Source organism: Sciurus carolinensis, chromosome 1 (assembly GCF_902686445.1).
Source record: "Sciurus carolinensis chromosome 1, mSciCar1.2, whole genome shotgun sequence".
Taxonomy (NCBI): domain Eukaryota; kingdom Metazoa; phylum Chordata; class Mammalia; order Rodentia; family Sciuridae; genus Sciurus; species Sciurus carolinensis.
Genome location: NC_062213.1, coordinates 149,660,304 through 149,686,494, shown reverse-complemented (window position 1 = coordinate 149,686,494; position 26,191 = coordinate 149,660,304).

Genomic DNA, 26,191 nt, shown 5'->3' with positions numbered 1-26,191 from the left:
TATGGAACTGGAGACTATCATACTAAGTGAAATAAGACAATCTCTCAAAAATTAAAGGTCCAATGTTTTCTGTGACATGCAGATGCTAACTCACAATAAGGGGGATAATGTAGGGAAGAATAGAAGTATTTTGGATTAGACATAGGAGAATGAAGGGAAGGGAAGTGAATGGAAATAGGAAAGACAGTAGAATGGATCAATATTACTATCCTTTGTGCATACATGATTAGACGACCAATGTAATTGTACATCATGTATAACCAGAAGAATGAGAAGTTACATATATTATACACTTATGTATAATATACCAAAATACATTCTACTATCATGCATAACTATAAGAACAAATAATATATATGTATATATATATATGAGGCATATATATATATATATATGAGGCATATATATATATATATATATATATATATATGGAACAAAATACAGAGACATGATATTTGATTAGGGAAACTCACTGTTTTTGCTACTGAAGAGGGCAGAGGACAGAATAAGAGAACAGTCTGAAGAGAAAAATGTGGACCATATAATGCAGTTTATATTTTAAAGCACGTAGAAAGTCTGGCTATCATCTTTATGTCAACAGATAGTTAATAATTTCAATCCCAGGCTACATGTGTTTCCTCAGATACTCTATGACCAAGGGAATGATCCCTTCTATAATTTGGTGCTTAGCAGTCAATACTCATTAATGAATAAATTTTCTTTCACTATTTCTCCTTCTCCCTCTCTTTCTCTCTCTCTTTTTCCTTTTCTTCCTCCTTTCCTTGTTTCCCTTTTACATCTTTTGATTTCTCTTTACTTTATTTCCTTTCTCACAGACTTATTGATAGTATTTTAATGAATACATTTAAAATAGATAAACGAGATCACTTATTTATCTAGATCAGGATATATGCTATTAAAATGACAAATGAAAATCCCTCAGTGGTTACAACTGAACTAACCAAATACATTAATGTCCAAAAAGTGATTAATGAATTAAATCTTCCTAAAATCATTCAGACATGCAAAATTGTGACTAGATGTAAATAATGGCCACAAAATAAAACTCATAATGGCAGAAATTATTGTAACTTATTTTGACTAGGGATAAAGTGATGGATAATCAAATCTCAATTATGATTTTCATCAAGAATAATGAATCATGATAAAATATATTTTTGCACAATAAAAAAGAGAAGAGGAAATTGTTTAGCACTTAATAGGAAATTAATCAAGCAGTTAAATAGACTCAGTTAACTCACTGCTAAAATCCTTTTTAAAAAATCATTCATAAATTTTTGATTAAAATATTTACATTTTTTTCATCTAGAAAGATATGATAGGATTCATCTTCATGTCTGAAATAGACAAAATATACAAAACCATGATTTTTAAGAAACTGGACATTAGGAAATGAATACAGATATCACTAAGAGGTGGAAAACAAATGATTATAACTCCTTAGTACTATAAAACAGTTTCCAAGATATGGAATGGAGAAAAAAAACAGACAGAGTGTCTGGGAAACTCCTTGAGTTGAAGAGATTCAGCTAAATGTCCTTGGATATCAAGTCAGGTGGAATGTGAAGGAACAGATGGGTAGAAAGAGAATTTTGAAGACAGGAAGAACCCTCTCAAATGTTCCTCTGAGTACTGAGTGAGGAGCAAGTGTATACAACTGCTATTAGAATTCAGGAAAAGAACCACCCAAATGAACTAACAGTATCTGAACCTAATGTAGGTATCAAAACAAGTGGGGGGGGGGATAATAAATTACCAATAGAAAGATGGGGAATGATTGATCAATATCTACTAAGTTACACTTAGAAGCAAGAAACACTGATGTGCTGTTGCACGTTGGGGTGGCTATAGATAACAATAATGCACTGGACATTTGGAAAGTTAAGTAAGATAAGATTTTGAAAGTTTAAACCATAAAGAAATTAGGTTTGAGAAGATAATGTATTTAACTAGTTTAAACACTACACAAGGTATACATGTAACAAAAAAGTGCAATCTCACTAACATGTACAATTTTTATGTTTTAGATGACAGTTAAAAAATGAACTTAATTTAAATATTAGAAATACACAAGAAATACCTTCATGGCAAAAAAGAAAGAAAGAAAGAAAGAAAGAAGAATGGTTATATGGCCACAGGTTTCATAGATATTAAATTGATACTGATGAGATATTATGAAAAACTTTATACCTGCATATTAGTCAACAGAAAATCTTGAATACATTTGAATAAATTTCATGAAAGACAAACCACCACCAGTTACTCAAGAAATATATATCCAGAATATACATTGAAATTGTGATTAAAAACTTTTTTGGAAAGAAAGAAAAGTACAGTTTCAAGTTAAATCCTATGAATGTTCTCTGTAGCCTTCCTTAGCAAGCCCTGTCCTCATGTACCAGAGTGACTCCTTCCTGGGAAAGAGTTTTACTCAGAATTTCTAAAATTCATAAAATAACTCCTAAGTTTATGCTGATCTCTGAACTGAAAGTCACAATGTGTCCCACTGCTCAGTTTGAGGGCAATAGAGGGAAGTTATCAGTGAAAAAATGTGATTTGAATCACTCTTGAAGTGGAATCAATGCAACACAGATTAATCCTGTGGTTTTATTTCCAGTACTGGAATGTGGAATCGTAATAACTGGCAAAACAAAAAAAAGCCTCAAATTCCTTGGCCAGTGTGAGGATATTTATGTTAGGAAGGGCCAAGCACAAGTCTCTGAAATAGCTCCTGTCTCCCTCACCACCTTCTAAGATGCAATACTACATCCCTGGGGCAGAACAGAGGATAATTAGTTTGATTCATTTACTGGGTCACCTACAAGACTCAAAATTTGAGCCTACAAGGCCTAGCTTCAGTTTGGGGATATGGTTCATATTACCAGTCACTTGAGCATTATGACTTAATAGATCCAACTGTATTCAAAGTATTATGGTAGACATGAGAGTTGTATAGAAATTCTACAAAACCACCACAAATGGATAACAGCACAGAACTCTAAAATTTTTCAATGAAGTCACATCTTTTTCCACCAATAAGCTCCACTTGAAATGTAGCCCTGCCTTGCTACTGGAAGTTTGTAGAGTGAACACCAGTTCATGGAATACCACAACTATGCAACTGGTATTGTACATCATGAATTGTGTGTGATCTGATCCACTGAACCATAAAATTGGATATGCATTGCAGCATTCCATTGTAAAATGAAAATGGTATATATTAGACTTGGACACATAGGTCCAGGAAGGCACAAATAAACCATAAGAACAGATGGCTCAGACTCCCATGGTATCTGCTCCTGCTGCTTCACTGCCTCCCACTCAACTACAGATGTGACCTCAAGAGGAGGTTCCCATGACCAGTTAATGGAGTAAGAAAAGTGTGATTCTGGTTTACTGTTAGATCTCCAAGATAAGCGGTACTGATTGAAAGTAGACTGCCTCTGCTTATGTCTGTAACGTGTCAGACCTTGAAAACAGTGGTAAAGAGAAATCCTTCTAATTGTTCATTTTCCATAGGTGAGATGGGGTGAATTATGAATCTGTGATGATTATTGAGGAATATTTAATAAACAGGCCGCTTTAAATTCTTGTTAGCCTCAGGGGAAAAATAAAAACCAAAATGGAAGTATTTCCCAAAGTTTTCTGGAGTATAGGAATACAGATAGGCCTCTTAGAATGGACACAGTTTGAAGATATCCTTGTCCTGTCGACATTACAAATAGGAAAATGTCCACTTTGGTGTAAGGAATCAATAATTCTGTAGATAAAATGGGCCATCCTACAGATAACAGTATGCGTCTCCCCTCCCCTGACATTGTTTCTCTAAGGAAACCATGAACAACACAACCATGGTGGAGACCATGCACACTATTGACAGTGAAACTTTGTCTGACAAATCTAATCTGCTCTAAGCAGATTAATGAGTCCTCAATATTGTATTATTTCTAGGAGTCTAGGCAGCCAGCTGAAAAAGGTTGATTATTTTGACCTTTTTCATCACAGTTGAAGTAGCACGCTTCACTTATAAAAAGAGCCAAATGCATATCAATTAACACCAACATTTCATAGTTTTAGCGAATCCCTTGTATGTTATTATTTTACCTCATACACATTGCATCTGACCAGAAAACACACTTAACAGGAAAGGCAGTTGGTCAAGAGATACATGCTCAAGGGTATTCACTAGACCCTATACATCCCTATGAACCTGAATTAGTTGACCTGATGAAGATTCAGTGCCACATTAGAAATAATTTTTTGCATTTACATACCTTAAACAAGTAGACAAAGAGGAGATTCTCATTTTAATGGAGAAAAGTTAATTTTCTTAGAGATTTTTATCCTGATATACCCATTGAGTGGCATAACTGGAATATTAAACAGTATCTAAAATGATAAGTTTGTAATCCTTTGTCATGATGCATCATTTGAAACCATCTTCAAGTCTTAACTAAACTATGAAACTTCAGTTTTATTGGCTACCTTCAGAAAAACCTGTTTTACTTCCTTCAAAGTATGTATTTTACAAAAATATTAATTGCACACCTGCTACTTTTAATACAGTCTGTGAGTGCCAGAGATGCAAAAATAAAACATGCAGTTCCTACTTTCAAGAAACATACAGTGTTTCATGTAAACTGTCAGTCTGTCCAGGGTGAGCACATCCTTGCTTCTCTCAACAAATAGTTACCTGGCACTGACATGCTGAAGATTTTGTGGTATGTTCCAGGGGTAAATCATGAGGAGAAGAATTAACCATTACATTAATGGTGGTATTAAGAGATAAAAAAGGCAGAAAAACTATAATGCTATAATGCATGGTAGAAAATGGTAAATGACCTAGAGAAACAATGTGAAAATGCAGATATTAAACCCAGCTGTGACAACAATTTCTGACTATTCTAGATAAAGCCTATCTTTTGTGTTAAGAAAGGGCATACTCATTTGAAATGCCATGCCCATCAGTTATAAATGGCAAAACAGTACAGGAAGAAGGCTAACATAACATCCTTAAAATTTAAGCTGTTGACATCTACCAAAAAATTTAAAATTAATCCAGTTTAAATATGGAATGTCAAAAAGAAAAAGAAAAAATTAAATATGGGATGTCTGTTTCCTTTCCTTCTGTTTTTTAAAAGTGGAAACAATAAGGAGAATAATTGATTTTTTCAGAAATGAAACTTCAGTATAATTCTCAAGTAGTAATTTAACATAACAGTTTAAGCCATTAATATGCCTCAGCTAGATTTTTTTTAAGTATTCTGAAAATAGAATTTAATGGAGAAGATGTGGGAGACAAGACAGGATTTCCATGTTCTAGGGAGGAACTATATCTGAATGGTGGAACAAATAATTAGCATATTAGGCGATTAAAGTATTGTGGGTGGAGTTGTGGAGGAGGAATTGCAAACTAATGTTTTTGTATAAGCTCTAAATTGAAAGGACTGTATGTGAACATTTATTACTTGTATTCATTTTGATGGTTATTACCCACAAAATGAGAATAAAAAATGCAAATTTAAAATGTATGTTAGGAAATATATAGTGCAGTATATAACAGGTAGTAGTTCAATGTTTTCATTTTTTGAGGGGAATATTACTAAATGCCATGTACTTTTCTATATGCTTTATATGAATGAATTGATACATTACTCTTAACTTCACAACTGTCATTATCTTTATTTCATAGAATGACAACAATAATAAGGAAGCAAGCACAGATATTAAGTAACCAAAAACCAGTACAAAAATTTAAAGCCAGTTAATTTGTCCTCACAGTCAAGATCTTAACCATACCCCATCTTAATAGAAATACCACAAGATGAATTTTGCATTTCTGACTTTGATTTCTCTTTCTCTTCATTTTTTACTGATCTTATGAAACCATAGCAGTTGTCTGATTTAAAATTATAATTTCTGTGTTTTATCCTCTATGTGAAACTGATCTATTCCATGGTATTATGACACACTATCAAAGTTTTATACCTGTGTAAATTTCTAATAAAACATTTAAATCTTTGACAGTGTCATTAATATAAAGAAAAAAACAACTATTTGAGTAAGTTAATAATTTTTTAAAAACCAAAATGTATCCAATGTGATTTGAATTTTTTTTACCACTTGAAGTCTGAATTGAATTTTTTCCTAACCAATTTTCTGAAATTAACTTCTGTAAAAGTAATCTAATGATATCTAAAAATTTATATTCTAAACATTAAACATTTCAGTGTAATACCTGGTATGAGTCTCAAAAATCACTTCTGTAATATTTCCATTTCATTTATTTCTTTGGGCACAGAGTGGCTATACTACTTTTGTGAAAGATTTGCCAACAAGCAAAAAATTTATTCTATTTCAATTCTTACTGTTTATCTTCTACATTTCAGTATTTGAAACTTTCCACTTGCTTTTATTTATTTTTTAATGACTCCAACTTTATTCCTGTTTTGGGAACTCATTCTTTCAAATCTATAGTTCTAGAACTATTGTTTTATCTATTAAAATTTTCTACATGGATATTTGATTAATTTTGAGTTACTAACAGCATGTAAAAATTTATAAATTAAAATCATGGACATTAAACCATTAAGAAATAAAATACTAAACACAAAGAGAATCTCTGTAATATTTTTTCTAAACAGAATTCTCTCCAACTTACATCAACAACTAAAATCAAACATTAATCTTATTTTTATTATTATTTTTTGGGGGACGTATCAGGCGTTGAACTCGGGGACACTTGACCACTGAGCCACATTCACAGCCCTATTTTGTATTTTATTTAGAGATAGGGTCTCACTGAGTTGCTTAGTGCCTCACTTTTGCTGAGACTGGCTTTCAACACTTGATCCTCCTGTCTCAGCCTCCTGAGCCACTGGTCAAATATTAATCTTTTTAATATTACTTATATTCAAACTTATCAGTTGAATTTATATTAATATCTTCATTTTGAAATGTTCATATTTATTTTATTATATTATATGTAATTATTTGCAATTTATATATATACTATGTAATTTCCTTCCTTGACTCCAGTTCTTAGCTCTTTATTTCTATTACTAATTGTACCATGAATATAACTATTTTTTAATTTGTGAGTTCCAGAGTTCCTTCTATATAACATTTGTATATTTATATCATATTAATATTCAACAGGTTTAAAAAGGCCAAGCACCGCCTCCTCAAATTACTTTTAATCATAACAGTTAAAAAGAACTTTGTCTTAAAAGGTAATTGAGAACTGGGACTGCATCTCAGTGGCAGAGCACTTGCCTAGCATGTGTGAAGCAATGGGTTCGATTCTCAGCATCATATAAAAATAAACAAATGAAATAAAGGCATTCTGTCCATACACAACTACAAAGAATTTTTTAAAAAGGTAATGGAATATATGGTATTACATATTGAATTCAACACTTTGAAAATGAATATTCTTGGTAATAACAGAACAACCTAAGTTCTATGGGCTGGTTTCATCATTATTGGTGTGAATTCTGTCTTGTTCAACTATGGAAGTTATAACTAATAATTCATTAAGACTTCAGACAACTCTCAATCTTTATTTCATTTATAAAGCATATGTTTAACATCAAAAGATAAAGATTAGTCATTCTAAACTATTTTATTTTACCAATGGAATTATCAAAAAAAGGAAGAATGAAAAAATGTCTGTCATTTGTAGTAAGATTATACTTAATATTTGAATGAATGTGATACTATTTTTAATTTTTAGAATGTGGGGAATGTTTGATGTTTCCCTCTAATCAAAGATGGAAAATTTTATAAAACAAGGTGTTTATTTTGATGGAGACTTTTGTAGCATGTTTTGTGCAAAATAATTAGTTTCATATTTTATACATGAACTAAATTATAAAAATTTATTCTTATACTGGTTCTTAAAACATCATTCTTTCATGAAAGAAATCCAGTATATGCCCATGTTTCCCAACTAACTGACAGAAATCAAAGATTTATAATCATATGTTACAGGAATCCCAATAGTGGTCTTGGATATGGGAATGAAATACAATTTTGGGAATTGTATTGATATCTCGCTCAAATAACCCAATTCTCAGCTTCACTTTCTATCTTTAGAGCAATGTTTCTTTTCTATTTTCCTTCCCTTCCTCCATGCCTGCCTGCATCTTCCTTCCTTCCTTCCTTCCTTCCTTCCTTCCTTCCTTCTTCCTTCCTTCCTTCCTTCCTTCCTTCCTTCCTTTCTTTCTTTCTTTCTTTCTTTCTTTCTTTCTTTCTTTCTTTCTTTCTTTCTTTTTTTTTTATTTCTTTCTTTCTTCTTTATTATATTTGCCTGATTATTTTTAAAAACCTGCATACCCTCTTACATTTTAAAATTGAAAAAATTTAAGATTTTAAGATTTAAAAGTCACAATGCCAATGCTTTTGATGGCACATGAGACATTATTGAATGAAAAAAACACCAATTAAAAAACTGTAAATGAGGGGGTTCGGGTATGAAAGATGGTGGAATGAGACAGACATCATTACCTTATGTACATGTATGTTTACACAAACGGTGTGAATCTACATGGTGCATGATCATAGAAACAAAAGTTGTACCCTATTTGTGTACAATGAATCAAAATGCAGTCTGTAAAAATAAAAAAAAAAAAAACCTGTTTAACTGTTAAATTACTCAGACGAACTTTGATGATGATTTAGGAATTCTGTAGCCTTTTGGTTTTGCATATATCTTTATATTCTGGAGTAAACTATGACAAGAAAATGGTCTGTTACTTAAAAATATCTCAGTAAGTATAAAAATATTCTAGATTATTAGAATATATTGAATTGTAGTTTAATTGACAGCATGCCTTTCATGTACTTGGTGCTTCATAATTAGTGGCGTGATTTATAACCTGTGGCTTTTTATACGTTATCAGATAGGCACCCCTTCTAAATGAGAGGCTGACTATATCTGATGACAAAAAACAAAAACAAAAACAATTCTTGATGAGAGATGAAGGTGAGCCTACATGAGGAGGAGTGGGGTTGGGATGAATGAAAAAAGACACATCTGAGAGAACTATGAAGGAAACAAAACACAATAAAATCTAGGGTATATTCATGTGTCATGGATGAGAAGAAAAAAAGATATAAGGACTGTTTCCTGGTCTATTACCAAAACTATTGATATATTTTTGATGTATATTATGTTTAAAATGGTAAATATATAGAAGAATTTAGTACAAGAAAAAGCCTATAATTGGAAAACTAAAAAGTAGAATATAAAATAGTATATGATATTGATTACAGTAAGGCTTGCTTGTACAAGGATAAACATGGGAGGAGTCTTAAAGATTATCATATCATTGTGTTAAGTGTTAAGACCAGGGATTATTTTGTTTGGCAACTAGTGATTGAATTTAGGGGAACTTTGCCACTGATCTATATCCCCTTATTTTGAGGCAGGTAATCACCAAGTTGTCGAGGGTCTTGCTAAGTTTCTGAGACTGACCAGGAATTTGTAATCCCTGACTTGGCCTTCCAAATTGCTGGCTTGCACTACAGCACCTGTTAGGACAAGTTTGTTTGCTCTTTGTTTTTTGTTTTCTTTTCCCTGCTCTTTTTGCATCTTTATCATTTACTTTAAAGGAAGTTAATCATGTACCGATAAAACATGTTCACCAAGGGCAACGTTGGAGGGAAAAGGTTATGGGATATAACAAAAAACTGTCTCCAAATTAATCTAACCTTATTCCCATATAGACTATGAATCTAGTCATTTTCATCTTAAAATAAACAATGAACACTCTTTCACAGCCTCCTGTTATATGAGCTAAATAATTTCAAAAAGCCCTGCCTTTTCTTCAATTTGCGAAATTTTGGGATAAAAACAAATTGACAAAAAAGCTACATTAATCATTTTCTTATGTTCTTGGATTCTTATAACCTGTTTAATTTTAATTTTTGATTATTTTGTGATTAAAAATATTTCCTAAGTCTGAGTTTAATGTTTGGGAGCTGTGTCTCTAGCTAAAAGGAAATGCATGTGTGGCTTTGTTTGAAAGACACTGTTCCCACATTGTATGGAGTCATATTGATCTCCTGGATACTCTTTCAGCTGGGGTATTGGCCATTGTTTCCTAATGATCAGTATAAACTGCCAAGGTTTTGTTCTCTGCTAAGTATTTTCCAGTCCTTTGATGAAAACATAATATGATTTATTCACTGTGCACATCTGACTGAGAGGTTTGTGAATTTCTTTGGGGCTGAAGCTGCTTTTTTGGTGTGTGTAATAAGAAATCATTAACTCATGGAGTGTCTTACACTGTAAAGTTGTATTTATTTGCTGAAGGACAGTAAGTTTTAGAGGTCAAATAATGTACATCAATTTGTTATATAAGTGTAATTATTTTTTTCAGAGAGCATATATATATAAGTTAATGGAAAGTGGAGATTCAGGTTTTTTTCATAATTTTTTCATATGTATGAAATATAAGGATGATTCATATCACTTTGAAAAACTAGTGATGGTTTTAGTTTACTCATTAATTATCAAGTCTTTCTCTTTGATCTTGGGATCAATCTTTTGTACTACTAACAACTTTTAGACTTATTAGTTTCTTTTAGCACATTTCAACTCTTCTCTGGAAAAACAAAGGATTTTTTTTTATTATTTTACATTTGACTCTGAGAAAAATGGACATTATGACACAATTTTGTCTTTGAGAATTTTAAATGACTTTCTCCATATTTGGTTCTTATAGTACTTGATTACAGCAAATTCAAAATACATTTTCTTTCACTTTCATAGTAGATTGGAAAATAAAGTCAAAAGTATATTTTAGAAAGAAAAGAAAATAGTATCTTAATAATGTCTCTCATTCGGTTTTTAAAATTTTAATGTATTTTCAAAATTAGGCTGTGAATAAATTAAAAGTTGGTACTTTAATCCTCTAATAATCTTCTCAGTGTAAACCCGCAAGAGCTTGCAGACTTTGCCAATCTCCTTACTGTTCCTTGTGACACTTTCTCACATCAGAAGAATTTCTACTCCTGAATCTTTGGCACTGGGTAAGCCTTTTCTCTCCATGCTTCCAAAGGACTTTTTTTTAAATTGCCATCTTACCACTTACACTATTCCTAATTATTCCAGCCCCTATTGATCTTTTCTCTCTTCCAACTCTCATAACATCAGATTTATTTCCTAAATTTAAAAGTTTCAGAGTGGTGTGTGTGAATGTGTGTGTGTGTATGGACACAAATCAATTTGTGGTCATGGAGAGTATTCAAGTTTTAAATCATTTCTCTCTCCTTTCATACATAACCTGTTAGGATGTTGGATATAGAATTGATCTCCTTAGTATATGTATATACATGCTCAGGTTTTGGAGTAGAATTTCTAGATTTACCAATGTTTAGGAGTTAAATCAATGGACTGAAATTGTCCTTGTCCAACTTTATCCTATCAATATACACAAGACTTGTTTTTCAAATTTTAAAATATTGTCTCTACTGTCTCTATTAATTCATTGGATTACAATGCATTGGTTGGAATTTACAACTTTTCATTAAATTGACTGTTTGGATGCAACAAAAATGGATAAAGACTGAGACTCAAATTAAGACAGAAGTGTTGGTCCTACAAAGCTTCTTCTATTTTATATGATATTTTGATGTACTTTAGAATGAAGTAAATTTCAAGCTTTCTCTAATGTGGTTCATTTTAATGATGGATATCTAAAGCCAGCTACAAAATAGAATTATGGTAATGCAATAATAAGGAAATTATATATTGCTTATGTGCATATGTCCACATGTTCTTCACAAAAGTGTTGCTTCTAAAAAATAGGCACTTAATGAAATTCTTAGCTCAGTTCACAATAACTTCATTGACAGAGTGAAGCTGTTAGAGAGACCATAAGCATAGCCATTATAAGAAGCTGATGATTAATAATAACTTTTGATGAATACATAGTAGCTATTTATTGTGGTGCTAGCAGATGATTATATACTAAGCCCATTGTAGAACACTTCACTATAAATTAGATGAATGGTTTTCTTGTTAAGAATTTTAAAGGGCAAATAACATTGACTATATTTATATAGCCTAGAGGCTAAACACACATTTTATATTATTCAAACCAAGAGCTAAGGGGATATTTTAAGTGCACTGCATTTCTAGATAAACATGTGAATTTTGGGTCAAGTGATCTTTGATTAAGGCATCAAACTTTTGAGGTATGATAGACTTCTGTCATAAATGACACAAACCACAAAATCTCTGGGTACATATTTAAAAGGTCAGGCTTATACTACACAATGCTCTAGAATACCTTTCCACTTTCAATTTTTAAAGTGGTAGTTAATTCTTCTCTTCCAAGGAAAGGTTCCTTAATGTAAACTTATAATTCAAATAGAAATATGCAAACCAAACATTCATATATCCATATAAGCAAAATAACAGAAATATTTTCATTTGTTTTTGCAAACTAAGGACAGACACTTGACAAATAATTTCTTTATAAATAGTAAAATAAAAACTGATAGGTTTGATTAAAATGCATTAAGTCAACCTAATAGATTATTGTTAGAATTTATAGACTGCATATTCTTTTGATGATAGAATTCCCGTTATTTAAAAGAATGCCAGAGTACTTTAATGCTCTCTTAAATAAATCTTTCTAGTAAAATTCTCCCCAGGAAAAGAGTAGCCACAGAGTGAACCCTGTGAAAAACTAGCATTCACTAAAAAGAAATAGTAAGTCAATAAAAATCAAACTTTAATGCCTTCCTATTTGCCATATTGTTCTCTAATTTATTATTATATCTTTCACAGATGATAAGCAATTTTAAAGATCAATTCACTGTTGTTAATAAGGACTGACATTCCAGTAAGCCCATGTTCAATACTTCCACCCATATTTAACCTGTCCTGAAGCATTTTAGGCTCTAAACCTGGAGTCTAAACCTTTGGGGTCTACTGATGGTGCTTGGTTGTGTAGTTTGTGCCCTGAACAAGGCACCTACCTAAGGACAGAAATGCACACAGTCTTTATTAGCAAGCCCATGGTGGCCCTGGTTGCATCCTCCATCAGTAGCCTACCCTTTATTTATTTATTTTTTTTGGAAGCATCATCTCCAATACTTTTCTGAAATTTAATTTCAATAAAGTTTCTTTGTTTAGTGATAGCTTTACTTAATGCATTGCATCTCCTGAAAGTAACAATATTCTACCAGGTGACTTCTGAAAACTTACTTTCATAATCTGAAGAATCAAATCTTTGAGTAGTAAAACTTAACTAGTGGGGAAAACTAGAGTTGCAGTTTTTGCAGAAGTGTGTACACTGTAGGGTTACCAGTTATCAGTCACTGGTTTATCTAATTAACTATACATGGATGTATATCAAACATATATCAATTCCTCTTTCCATTCATTGTGTAAGAAATTAACTGAATTGTTTATTTTAGTGTGAAACTGAAGTGAACAAAGTGATGAAAGTGAAAGGAAATCTGAAATATTCATCTTCTGGGGGAAAAGGTTGCATTTATGATCATAAGGCACAACCACGCAAGTTGCTTCCACACTTACAGTTCTCTTTCCTTTGATAGCCAAAATATCCAAATACAAAGAGGAGAAATAATTTTGTGGAGGGAGGTCAACTTCCAGCATTTTATAGAAACAATACTGGGATTTTATTATGTTTACAAACCAAACAGAAAATTCTTCTGCTTAATATTATTCTTGCCAAATTGGGCAGAACCTAATTGCTATAACGGTAGGTAAGCTGTGCACTTCTTTTTACTCTAATAAATGAATAATATTTAAATTGTTGAAATAGTTGTTATCATTTTCTTGTTTTTTTTAAACTATTTTTTGTTTAACCTACTTTTCCTGCAGTTAGAACACATTGTCTAATTGTCTTTACTGATTGGTTCACCTATGCCTTGTGCATTCCTTAGAGGGAGAGAACCCTCTGTTTTTTCAACAGATGCTTTATTATGGGAGGTGAGTAGCTCAGTTACATCACCATTTCACCTTTTTCTCCATGTCTGGCAGTTGTTGTGGGCTGTTAAACAGCGTTAATAGAAGATGAGACCAGCCTCTTGCTCTAAGGGCATGAAAACTTTTTTATTGGTCTCACCATCTTCATGGTTCGTTAAATGCAATGTAGAGTCATTTTACTGCAGCTACTGGATCCCAGAAGGACCTGACAGTTAAATGAAAGTTGTCAGTCTTCCTTCTGTTCTAGCTAGATTGGATAATAAAAGGGCAGAACCTGGAAGTGAGGAACAGAACTGAGATCAATGTGCCAAACAAATAAAAGGAATGTAATGAGTTCCTGAAAAATGCAGTAGAAGAAGGCCTGGGTATTTAAGTGTCTAGACAAACAGAGGCCAGTAGTAATAAATCTATAATGAATGGGTTCAAGAATTACAACGGTGCTTTGCATAATAGATAAATGGAAATCTTTCATTCTAAAATTGACAAAGAAGAATTTCAATGAGTGGCAATGGAAAAATACCATGTGAGTATGGAAACTGCAAAGAAATTTTACCAAGTATAGTTCATTTTACATCAGAAATATAAGGAATTTGTATTGTTGATATCTAACTATTCTTACTCAAAAGGAAAGAAGAAATGACCTACTATTTAATTTGACTGTGTGCTTTTAAAATCTCCAGTGATTAATTTTCATTGTGTCCACAAATAAAGAAACTAGCCTTAAATTAGAAAGCATTTTATGGCTCAGCATCATCTAGTGTTTCTGAATAAAACATCAAAACTTGTTTTAAAATATCACTGTTGGAAAAATTGTAAAGGGTATTAAGGAAAACTTATGAAAAAAAGCAATGTCAAATATGTTGGAAATCGGTAAGGAAATAACTGAGATGCCACAAAAGCAGTTCAGTTTAAATTATTTGCTTTCATTGTTCACATTTCATGCCAAAAACACTTGGAGAAGTTGCTCTTTTCCTAAAAAGACTTACGAAAAAATTTTAGGAAATCTGTTAGATATTGTTTGGGTTTTAAAACTAACGATATTTTTATAAAAACTGCTGATGCCCAAAGTTCCCACTGATGATTTAGAACAGTGCTGCCCAGTAGTTTTCTTCAGTGGAGGAAACTGTTCATCAGCACTGTTCTATATGACAGCTACCAACTACACACAGTTCACTTGGGCATAGAACACTTGAAGTTGGCTAGAGGAGGGAAGAAAATGAATTTTTAATGTTATTAATTTTAATTAAATATAAGTCTAAAATATTACATATAGAATTAGTGACTACAATAAGAGAACCATATTGAGTATTATGTAGCTCATCATTAATTGCTTTATTATGATATTTCATGTAAGTAAAATAACTTAAGAGCAATTACCCTAGTATTTTAATTTCATTCAAATGGTTGGAAGATTTAACTGGTTGATTTTAATTAACTTACATCCTAAATTCCGCATGTAAACAACTTAACCATACTTGATGTGTTAGTCTGTGTCCAACAAAGAAATTGAACTACTAGCATATGATATATAGTTATAAATCATTAACAATGAGAAACGAATGGATAGATGATTTAGACTTTGTGCAGCATCATAGAGAGTACTCACACAAACCTAAATGGTATATGTCAACTACTTGACATGGCTTCTTGATACAATTAAGGGAAAATAAACATGAGGCATAAGGTTGCTGCCTGCATGACACATGTGCTCTTTTACAGCATACTTTTTTCCCCTTAGTATCCTTTTTTTAAAGTTTTTAAAATTTTTACAGACTGCATTTTGATTCATTATATTAAGTAGAGGGGTTACAAACTGAGGTAATAATAAAAAGTATAGTTAAGTACATAAACACAAAGAGAATTATTATAAGGCATTGGCTCACATATTACACAGAAGTCTAATGATTTGTGTTTGCCAAGCTGGAGATGCAGGGAAGTTGATGTCTGAGTTTTACTTCAAGTCTGAAAATCTGAGAACCAGGAGAGCTAATGGTGTAAAATCCAGTCCCAGTTTGCATACTTAGACAGGAAAAACAAATATACCAATTTGAAGAGAGTGGGGCAAGGGTAGGAATTGTGTTATGCAGCTTTTTTGTTCTGTTCAGGCCTCTAAGAGATTATATGAGGCATGATCTCATTGGAGAGGGCAGTCTACTTTACTCAGTCTAACAATTCAGATGTCAATCTCATCTAAAATCACCCTCACAGATAGACCCAGATTATGTTTAAGCTGATGTCTGGGCATCCTAGTCAAGTTGATAAATAAAATTAACTATCATATCTGGCATTACAAGAAGGCCTCTTTTCTTTCATCCACTTTTTCTCTCTGCCACTTTCAATCATTACTATTAAAGTTGAAGAGACCCCCTTAACCAATTTATTTAACTGTCATTACACTAAGTAGTCCTAAATAGTTGGAGAGATTCCCAATAGAAAAGGAATAGCCTAGAATACTGTGAATTCCTAAGCTAGGTTCTCTTTGTCACTGATTTCCAGTTTGTAGCAAGAGCCTAGGACTCTTTCCAACACATGATTAGTCTTGGAAAAATCTAGTTTAATGAATGATACCTGATATTGTTCAATAATGCTTCCTTTTGAGTAGTGATCTCATGCCACTGTTTTGGTTTCTATCTCTCACTTTTCTTGTAAGCTTCCTATCTGATGGGTCTTCAATTTTCAAATATATTTTGGAGCCGTGATTTTCAGTATTTAATGTGCATATGAATCAACTCTATTAAAATGTAGATTCACGGAAGAGCAATCTGGGCTGGAGGCTGGTGTTCCCCAATTATAACAAGTTCCAAGGAAAGAATGCTGTTAAGAAGACCACACTTCAAGTAGCAATGATTTAGGAAACAACCTGAATGAAGAGAAGGCAAAGACCATTGTTCATGAGGAAGAGTCATAGATTTAGTTGCATGGGAAATAGTAGGACTGAAACCCTTTACAAAGCAAAATGTATTTATTCCTTCATTCAATAAATATTTCTTAAATATCTAGCATGTTACAAGTATTGTAGTAAGCACCAGGGGGGAAAAATTAAATAAAATCATGATTCCTTACCTCCAATAGAATATAGATTAGTGGATAGAAATGGAAGGAATTGAAACACAATGGCAGTTCTGGGTAGTAGTATACATTGGAACAGGATATTACAGAAGTGAAAAGTTGGGACTACTCTTTCAAACTTAGTGCATTTCCAAGGAGGTGTTGTTATCTGACTTTACCAATGACGGAAAAGCAGCATTTGTGTTAATGTGTTCTTGATCACAGTGGTCCATTAGATAAATACATGGAAATGATAAGAGGGAGACAAGGATAGGAACATTCCATGGATGGAAATTCTATAGTTTCCCATCTCAGGCCTCCTATTTTTATTTGTAAAGTGAAATATTTGATTTACTAATAAAAAGGAAGAAGTGAGGGGATGATTTAGGCATTTAAGAAGAGTACAGGAAGTTTGAAGATTAAGGACTAATAATGGACAGCGTCCATGTGAAAGATCAAGTTGAAGTTGCCTTTAGGAAGTTGTGCAAGTACTAACAAATGCAGTTGTGTGTGTGCATGTTTTCCTGCAGTTTGGGTTTCAGAGTAAAAACATGGTTAGTTGGATTAGCCTTATTATAAAATTTGACCAGATGGATGTAATAGAAGAATCAAAAGACACAAAGTTTATGTTGGTGCTATAAAGGCAAAAAGTAATTTGGGTGAAATTAATGAATCATAGGGTACAGTAATATAATAGACATGTGCATATACATAATAGTATATCTATAATATAATAATATATGATAATTATATAGGATATCTCATATATACATATAAATAGGAAATTATGGTCAGGATACAAAAGTTAGAAGTTGAAATTTAAGAAGTTGAGTAGCTTAAAGCTGCTGACAAGGATAATGTGACTGGGATTAGATCCTGCTTTATATCTTACTCTGCTACCACTACTGTTAATGACACACTCTTACTCTTACAAATAGAGGTCTAATTGCTAGATATTGTAGGGCATAGGGGATTAAGTTTTGAACATGGCTTTTTTAATTACTTTTGTCCATTACTATTAAGTATCCTCCATAATATTTTTCCTTGGAATAAATTATATCTATGTAAATGAAAAAAAGATTTAATGATCTGCAACTTTGCCACTTCAAGAATTTTCATAGTATGCATATTTTTATAGGAAAGCTATTAATATTCACTGTTCAGGAAAACATAATGTGACAAATGCTGATAAAATAAAATATACATTCTTTAGCCAAACATTAAAAACAGTTCTCAGTCTGACTACAACCTGGTTTTATCTACTCAGCTCCTAGAGATTCCCTATAGAAAACTGCACCCTGAAGAAATGATTGCTAACATAAATCAAATGGTTTCTCTCACTTTTCTTCTCCTATTTAATCCACTGTGATAACTACTAATATTTACTCTTTTTTATTAATGAATAAACTAACACAAGGACAAATTCATGTCCATAGTACCAATAGAGTCGGTATTTCAAACTAGGCACTCTGTTTCCAAAGTCTGAAGGCTCTAGTACTATTTTGCAGTACATTCCCCAGGCTTTCTTACAACCAATGTGGCATTGATACATACGTAATATTATTTTCTTTCTTTCTAAACTTCATTCATTTTCCATTTCAACTTGATTTCCATTATCTATAAGAAAATTTCCTTGGGCATCTCCATAATAGTGGTTTCAGATTACCTTTAGCATGCTAGAGTGTTCATTATAGAGTCATGGAATTTTTAGGCCAGGTGTACATTAGACAGCATTAATTTAACAAATGTTTCATATTTGTGCTTTAGCCTTGCTCAGTACATTCCTAGAGGGAGCTTATATAAGCAGCCCAGTTTTGCATTTATGCTGTGGAAAGTCTTTGATTCCTTGACACAGTGATCTCAGTACCCTCCAAGTAGGAATCAGAGTAGGAATCCAGAACAAAATTTGTCATTATAAATATGGTGAATATGAATATACAATGGAAGGTCAAATAGCAAGTGAAAAACACAGTTAGGCCCTTTAACTTTTGTCCATGTTGAATATATTCCCAGAACCTCACATCTTGACTATAGTGCATGTTACAGATAGAATATTTGGAATCACACACGTTCCCAATAAATTCCAAGATAAAAGATTTCTATAATTAAGTCAGTCTAGAACTCTCTCTTTTTCTCTTTCCCATTCTATTATCTTTTTCCAATGCTTTGCCCATCCTCTTCAATAGATATGATGCTGTTTCTTTTTTAAACTTTGTTTTCACTTGTACCTAGATTATAAACTCATTGAAGGCAAGAAAGAAGCTCAAGTTCATTCTTTTTAAAACAAAAACTCAGAGACAGATCATGAAAGTATTTGACCTGACTTTGGCTATCAGAAAGTCCCAATAAAAGCAAATTAGTGTCTGTGAAGACCTCCCCAAATATTCAGTTTTAGCTATTCTTCTTTATATATTAACAAATGATAACTGTAAATTAGTTCCTTTTTTCTGCATGGGATACCTTCCAACACCCCAGGGGATGCCTGAAGTCATAAATAGAACTGAAACACATAATTTAATTACTTTTCCATCTTAACTAAGCACAAACCACACACTGTGATTCTAACTTTTGCTCTTTGAGGTTTGTAAGCACAACTAGTACAAAATCGTTTTTTTCTTTTCATAATTTCATGGATAGATTTATTCATAACATGATCTTAACATCCTCAGCATACGATTTTTTTTTCCTTAATAAGTTGAAATCTTTCAACTTTTCACTTAAAGGAAGCACTATACAGCTTCTCTTTGGCATATAGCCAGTATCACTATTCTTATGCTTAGGGGCCATTACAAAGCAAAATAAAGGTTATTTGAAAGGCTAGAAATGTAGCTTAGTGGTAAAGCACCTCTCTCTCTCTCTCTCTCTCTCTCTCTCTCTCTCTCTTACACAAACAGACACACACACACAAGTTTGCTTGAATACAGCACTGTGATAATACAGTCAGTGTGATCATGGAGTAAGTATTAAGCAACGAAGAGAAGGGAATGGTTCATGTTCTGATCAGGAGGGATCGGGACAGCTCAAGATTTCATTACACTTCACAAAATGCGTGCAATTTAAAACTTACAAATTGTTTATTTTTGGAATTCTCCATGTTATGTTTTTAGGCTGCTAGCAACTGAAAGCATGGAATAGGAAACAGAATAAACTACTGTATATATTTTTGGAATACAAATTGATGCTATGGTTTTGAATACAAAGTGGAATGACCAAATCAATGGTTATGTTCTAATTAGATCGGATGTCTTTCCTATTTCCAGTCTTCAAGTGTTGGTAGACTCCCACTTTGCTTTCTAGAAATAAATTCCTTTCCCACTAGAAAACCCATTTTGTAGTCATAATATATTTACAGCTGAACTCTGAGTAATAACTTCCCTGTTGATTGAAAATAATATTTGTGTAGTAGGACAATTATCCTCACATCATTTAAGACTTTCTGCACTATTATTTTACCTGTATTTGTCATTTTGATTATGCTACATTTGGATGCTGGCAGCTTAGTAGAAACATATCTTTTATATATAAATGGTTTTGAAAGGTCTTTCTCTTTCACACACACATATACACACCACACACACACACACACACACACACACACACACATTCTTTCTTGTTGCTGTTCTTAATATATAATATATAAACAGGAAACATGAACAGCTTTTATGATTATTATTCATTTGTTAAGAAGCAAAAGACTGAAACATACTATAGTTTTGATTGAGATAATATGATTTTTACCTAGCAAATACAAGTCAATGATACATTCAAACATTAAGGACCAGAGAAGATATCTTTTCCAGGTATAAAATTTGCCATTTTTAAAAATAATTCACCAAATTTTTTTCACTTAAGAAAATGTACAATAAACAGAAGGATCGTACAATAAAGAGCTCAATTTGTATGTTACTTTACACACAAATTAATCACTTTTTCTTAAATACCGTCTTTAATTTGATTCTAAATACAATAGATTGTGAGAAGTGAAGTCCAGGTTAGTTCAGCCAATGTACAGCAGTGGTGGAATCTGAACCCAGTTTCTCAAACTTCAGTCCTCTGCTGTTGCTACTGCTTTATGTTACTTTCCTACATATAAATACATTTTTCCAGATTCCCAGGTATTCTTTCCTTTCATAGTTTGTATACAAAATTTAGTATATGGAAAATATCTAATGCTAAAATCTTGCTTTTGTCAATTTTGCACCAGCCACTAATTGAAACTTATCAATTCAAGGATTTACACTTTTTGTTAGTTCCTTTGTAGAGGTCACTACTGACAAACTCTGAAAATAAATGTGTGGAAGTTTTTGCATACTTGAGTGTTATCCATCAGTTTCCTTATGAATTACAGGTAACCCCAGCTAGAATCCAAAAGAATAAATGATAAATAAATATCATTTCTTCATTGATTTTAATGTAAAGTGGATTGACCTAAATTTTAAATTTGGGCAGATAATTTTGTATAGAACATCCTTCATTTTGTAAAGTCAGTTTTGCAGAACATTATGAAAAGATATGACTAGGTTTCCTGTGTGGAGAAAAGTTTTGCTATTTGGGTGGTTGTTGCCTCATACAAACTCATAAAGATTTTTTTACACCAGGATATGGATTATGGGCATTCAAGAGACAATGGGCTTCCTTTGGTTATTTCAACATAAAATGTATTTTCACCAAACTTGTGTCTCACAGGTAACTCACCCACATTAGATATTTATATAGGATAATTTTTTCCCCTGGAGGTGATTTATATAGTTCAGTTTGACCAAGATAAACCTGAAATGGTGATGCTTCTTTTGTATTTAATTTTCCAGAATTAACCTTTTCTTTTTTAAACTTAAAAAAAATTATTAATTTGAAAGGTAGACTGCAGGAATAGCCAAAAGACATCAATTTTGGTGTTAAGTGATCACCATAATTCACGTTTTATTTCATATTCATATACAAATTAAATTTTAAAAACTCATAGCATCTAAATCAACTACCTTTCCCCAATGCTCTTAGCATGGCTTCCATCTGGTGTATTTGGAGAAGGACATTGGGAATGGGAATTGTGTCACAGGTGAAATAAATTATGTCAAAGTATTTACATGGTATATTCGTGTTCTAGGGTTGCAGCATAATTGTATTGTGTCAGAGTTTGGGATGCCAGAAGTTAAAAACCAAGATGTCCTCAAGGCTGAGTTCCTCTGATGACTTGAGGGAAGAATTGTGCCTGGCATCTTTTAGCTTCTGGTGGCACTACCCACCCCTTGGCCTTTGGAAACATAACTCCTATTTTCCCCTCTCCTTTCATGTGACTTTATTTGTTTCTTGTTCTGTAGTCATTCCTTGTAAGAACACCAATCATTTCATATAGGGTCCATCATAAATCCAGAATAATTTTACTTTCAGGTCTTTAATTGATTAAATCTACAAAGATTCTATTTTTAAATACAATCACATTTTATTTTCCAGGTGGACTTGATTTGGCAGGGGGATGCCATTCAGCCAACTACAAGTGGTAACAGCCTTATATGTAATGTAGTAAATATATTATATATAAAAATCTGGAAGAGATTATCTACTTTTTTACTAGATTATAAGTATGTTTTCAATTGCTTTTCAATTTTATGAACACACACATAGAAAATTTATTACAATCCTAGAAAAGTAAACACATAAAAATAGCACACTGGGGTTAGTGTGGATCAGTGGCAGGAAGTGACAAGCAAATCATGATTTCTTCAAATATAAAAACTGAGGAGGATAACGTTCTGACAGCTTAGTAGGAATGAGAAAAAGATCTTGAACAGGAAAGACATGCTCAATTTCTTCTTTAGCTCTGTCACTATGATGTGGGGTTCACAATTAGCTGCCAGAGAACAAAGACAAGGGTAGCAGCCAGTCTGGAGGCTCCCCTGGCATTAATTCAGTAGATATATATTGGTAACAGTCCAGAGTGGTTTCTCAAGACTCGGTGTCCTGTCCTGCCCCTTCAGCAATTTTGCAAAAGTCACAAGTTGAGGTGATCTTTATTAGGCTCTCAGATGACACATATTAAAGGGGGTGGCCATTTTATTAGGTAATAAAATCAATTACAATGTAATTTTGGTTGCCTAAATGATGGACCTAGAGTCTTGAATTTAGGTTGAGACAAATCAGTTGCATAAGCATAATTTATGGAAACTTTGCAACACAGCAGCTGATACTTTAAAGAAAGAAAAAAACCCGTATATACATATGTGCATACACACAAATGGAATTTATTGGCTCACAACTTCAGAAGGAGCCAAGATTGTGACACAACTGCCAAAATAATAGTTCTTTCCAAGGCTGCATTTGCAGAATACAGGGAACACATCCTAAGGAAGCAAAGAATTTCAGGGAATCCACAAACCTAAAGAGTTTTATTTTTCAAGAACAAGAAACAGAGACATTTTATGATTTCTTCCATCCTCATTCTGAACACACTCAGCAATGACAGAGATTGTTGGATGAAAATAATCTAACCATAATTGTGTTACTTTGGTTTCTATTGTGCTAAACACACAACAGAAGGTATACAGATAAATTTAATAAACTATAGTAATCACTGTGCTCCTGTTTTTGAGATTTTGGAAAATGTAATGCATCTAGAAAGAGAAATTATTGGTTTCTGTGGGCAAACAAACATTTGACATTTCTGACAAATATTTTTGGATTATACACAAATCCTAGATTTCACTAGTTCAACAAATAAAATGAAATCTCCCTCTGATGTTATTTCTAGTTCTACCTCTTAGATAAGACATCAGATAGTTTGTCACAAATTATATCACAAGAGACTAAAGCAGCTGCTATTTATGCCAAAGTAATCTATGCAGCCAATGTCAGTATAAGAAGTTCAAGTCCAAGGGACTTAGGAGGCCTCCCAGCAGCCTGTCTGTCATTGTTAAGGAAAGGAGATTTGGAAAGCATCTGCTAAAGGCAGAGGAAGGACTGCTTCCTGGGCTTTGCTGGGTTAATAGTGATTGTGAATTTGGCCCAATGTTGGTCACTCAACAAACATAACCTCAGAGAGGAGTATACATCATCTGGTTTCCAATTCACTACAGGCAAAATAGCAAAAAAGTAGATCATGGAGCACCACTGAGAACCATAAGCATTTCTGCTTCTAGGAAAACCCAATACACAAAAGGTAGAATATATAAAATAAATAGATGAGAGAACCTCAGGTATCTTTACCATAGTATTCGCAGATGTTTTTCCCAACTAATTAAATATCATAGTAATTTAAATTATATCATTCGAGTTGAAGAATTAATGTATTCACAGACAGGAAGATTCACCAGTTTCACAAATTTTTATTGAGTGATTGCTGTATGCAAGTGATGGGGTCTGGACTTTGGGAAATACAGAAATGATGACACAAGTTTGCCACATAAAGGCAAAATGAGTGTCAGCAAATGTTTGCTGATTGGAATAGAAAACATAATTAAACATAATTGCATGAGGGAGAGGAATAGCAGCAGATATATATTTACCCCTAGGTAGGATGTGATAAATCTAAGGTAGAAGTTCAAAAGGAGGATTTGTATAAAAAATATGAGTATAACATTTTAACTGAAGGAATCATGGACAGCTTCATAGAAAAAAAAATATTGCATCATTCTATTGGGCCTCCATAGATAAATGTGATACAGATAGAAACTGATAATGGGAGAAGAAGGCCAAAAGAAAATGAAGAATTCAGAAGCAGGCGAATGGCTTCATGGCTATTAATGTCTCTCTTAATGAAGTTGTAAGAAATCCCATGAAAACCACGCTGGACACAGGAAATCACATAAGGGAGTTTATTAAGCAAACAAAGTGTCTGCCTGCAGGGTAAGAGACAAAATGAGAGGAAAAGAAAGGGAAAGAGAAAGTGTGCATGCTAGAGAGAGTGGAAAGTGAGGAGGAGAAAGAAAGCAAGTGAGTAGGAGAGAAAAGGCAAGAGAAAAGATGGTGGGGTAGGTACCCTTAAGCAGTTGAATTTCTCTGGGTTAACAGGGGACCAATAATGGAGAAGGATACTTGCAAGCTGACTGATGAACCAACAGCTAGCTAGGAAGTTCACAGACTGACAGTAGTTGGGAGGTGGGGAAATGGCTGCAATGGAAAGGGTGGGGAGAACAGTTTTGTACATTGTATTCCCCCGTTTCTGTTTTTATAAGAAAATCTTTTGTTCTCCAGTTCTTTTCTGCCTTATCTCTCCTTTCTGCCTAAGTGACTAGTGCTAGTTTTGCAGGTGAGATGTAAAAAGTCCATTCTTCCAGGGGCAGTCTTCAACTTCCAGACTTCCAGAGGCAGATGGTTTTCATGGACTTCATTTCTTCGGTTTGACTGATCCCCTATTTCTACACTAACTGCCTGTCCCCAATTCTGGCTTCGTTCACCCCTCTAATTTTAGGAACTCTTTACTGCTGTAGGGAAAGGGGGGCAATAACTGATCTGGCTTCTTTGAGCTGGAAGGGGGCAGTGTGGGGCAAGCAGTTTGGAATTCCTTTTTTAGAAATTGGGTTAATCGAGGGGTCCATGGTAGAAGTCTGATTGGGGAAGAGCAGGATGTAAAGGCATCTGGGGATGAGTGCTTCTATGAGAGAAGAACAAAAAGATATGAGTATTGAAATGAGATTAATACAATATAAATGTTGCACAATCTGGAACATGCCAATGAATCCCTCACCAACGGGTGGAAGAACTGAGAAGTTGTTCCCATAACAAGGCCTAACAGAGGTTGGAGAGGACAAGGTTTTTATTTGAGAACTTTAACATTGTCTAGGTTATCAGGAATGTAAACACAACACTTAGTAGAGATACTAGCAAACATAGATTAAGCCTACCTGTGTCTGTGGGCCTTAAACTGACTTAAAACTTCTGACTCTGGCAGATTCTCTTCATAGTTATCAGGCAAATTTGCCTAAGAATCTATTTTTTTTTTTATTTATTTTTATTGTAAACAAATGGGATACATGTTGTTTCTGTTTGTACACGGAGTAACAGCATACCATTTGCATAATCATACATTTACATAGGGTAATGATGTTTGATTCATTGTTATTTTTTCCTTCCCCCCACCATCCCACCCCTCTTTTCCCTCTATACAGTCCCTCCTTCCTCCATTCTTGCCCCCCCATTATGTGTCATCATCTGCTTATC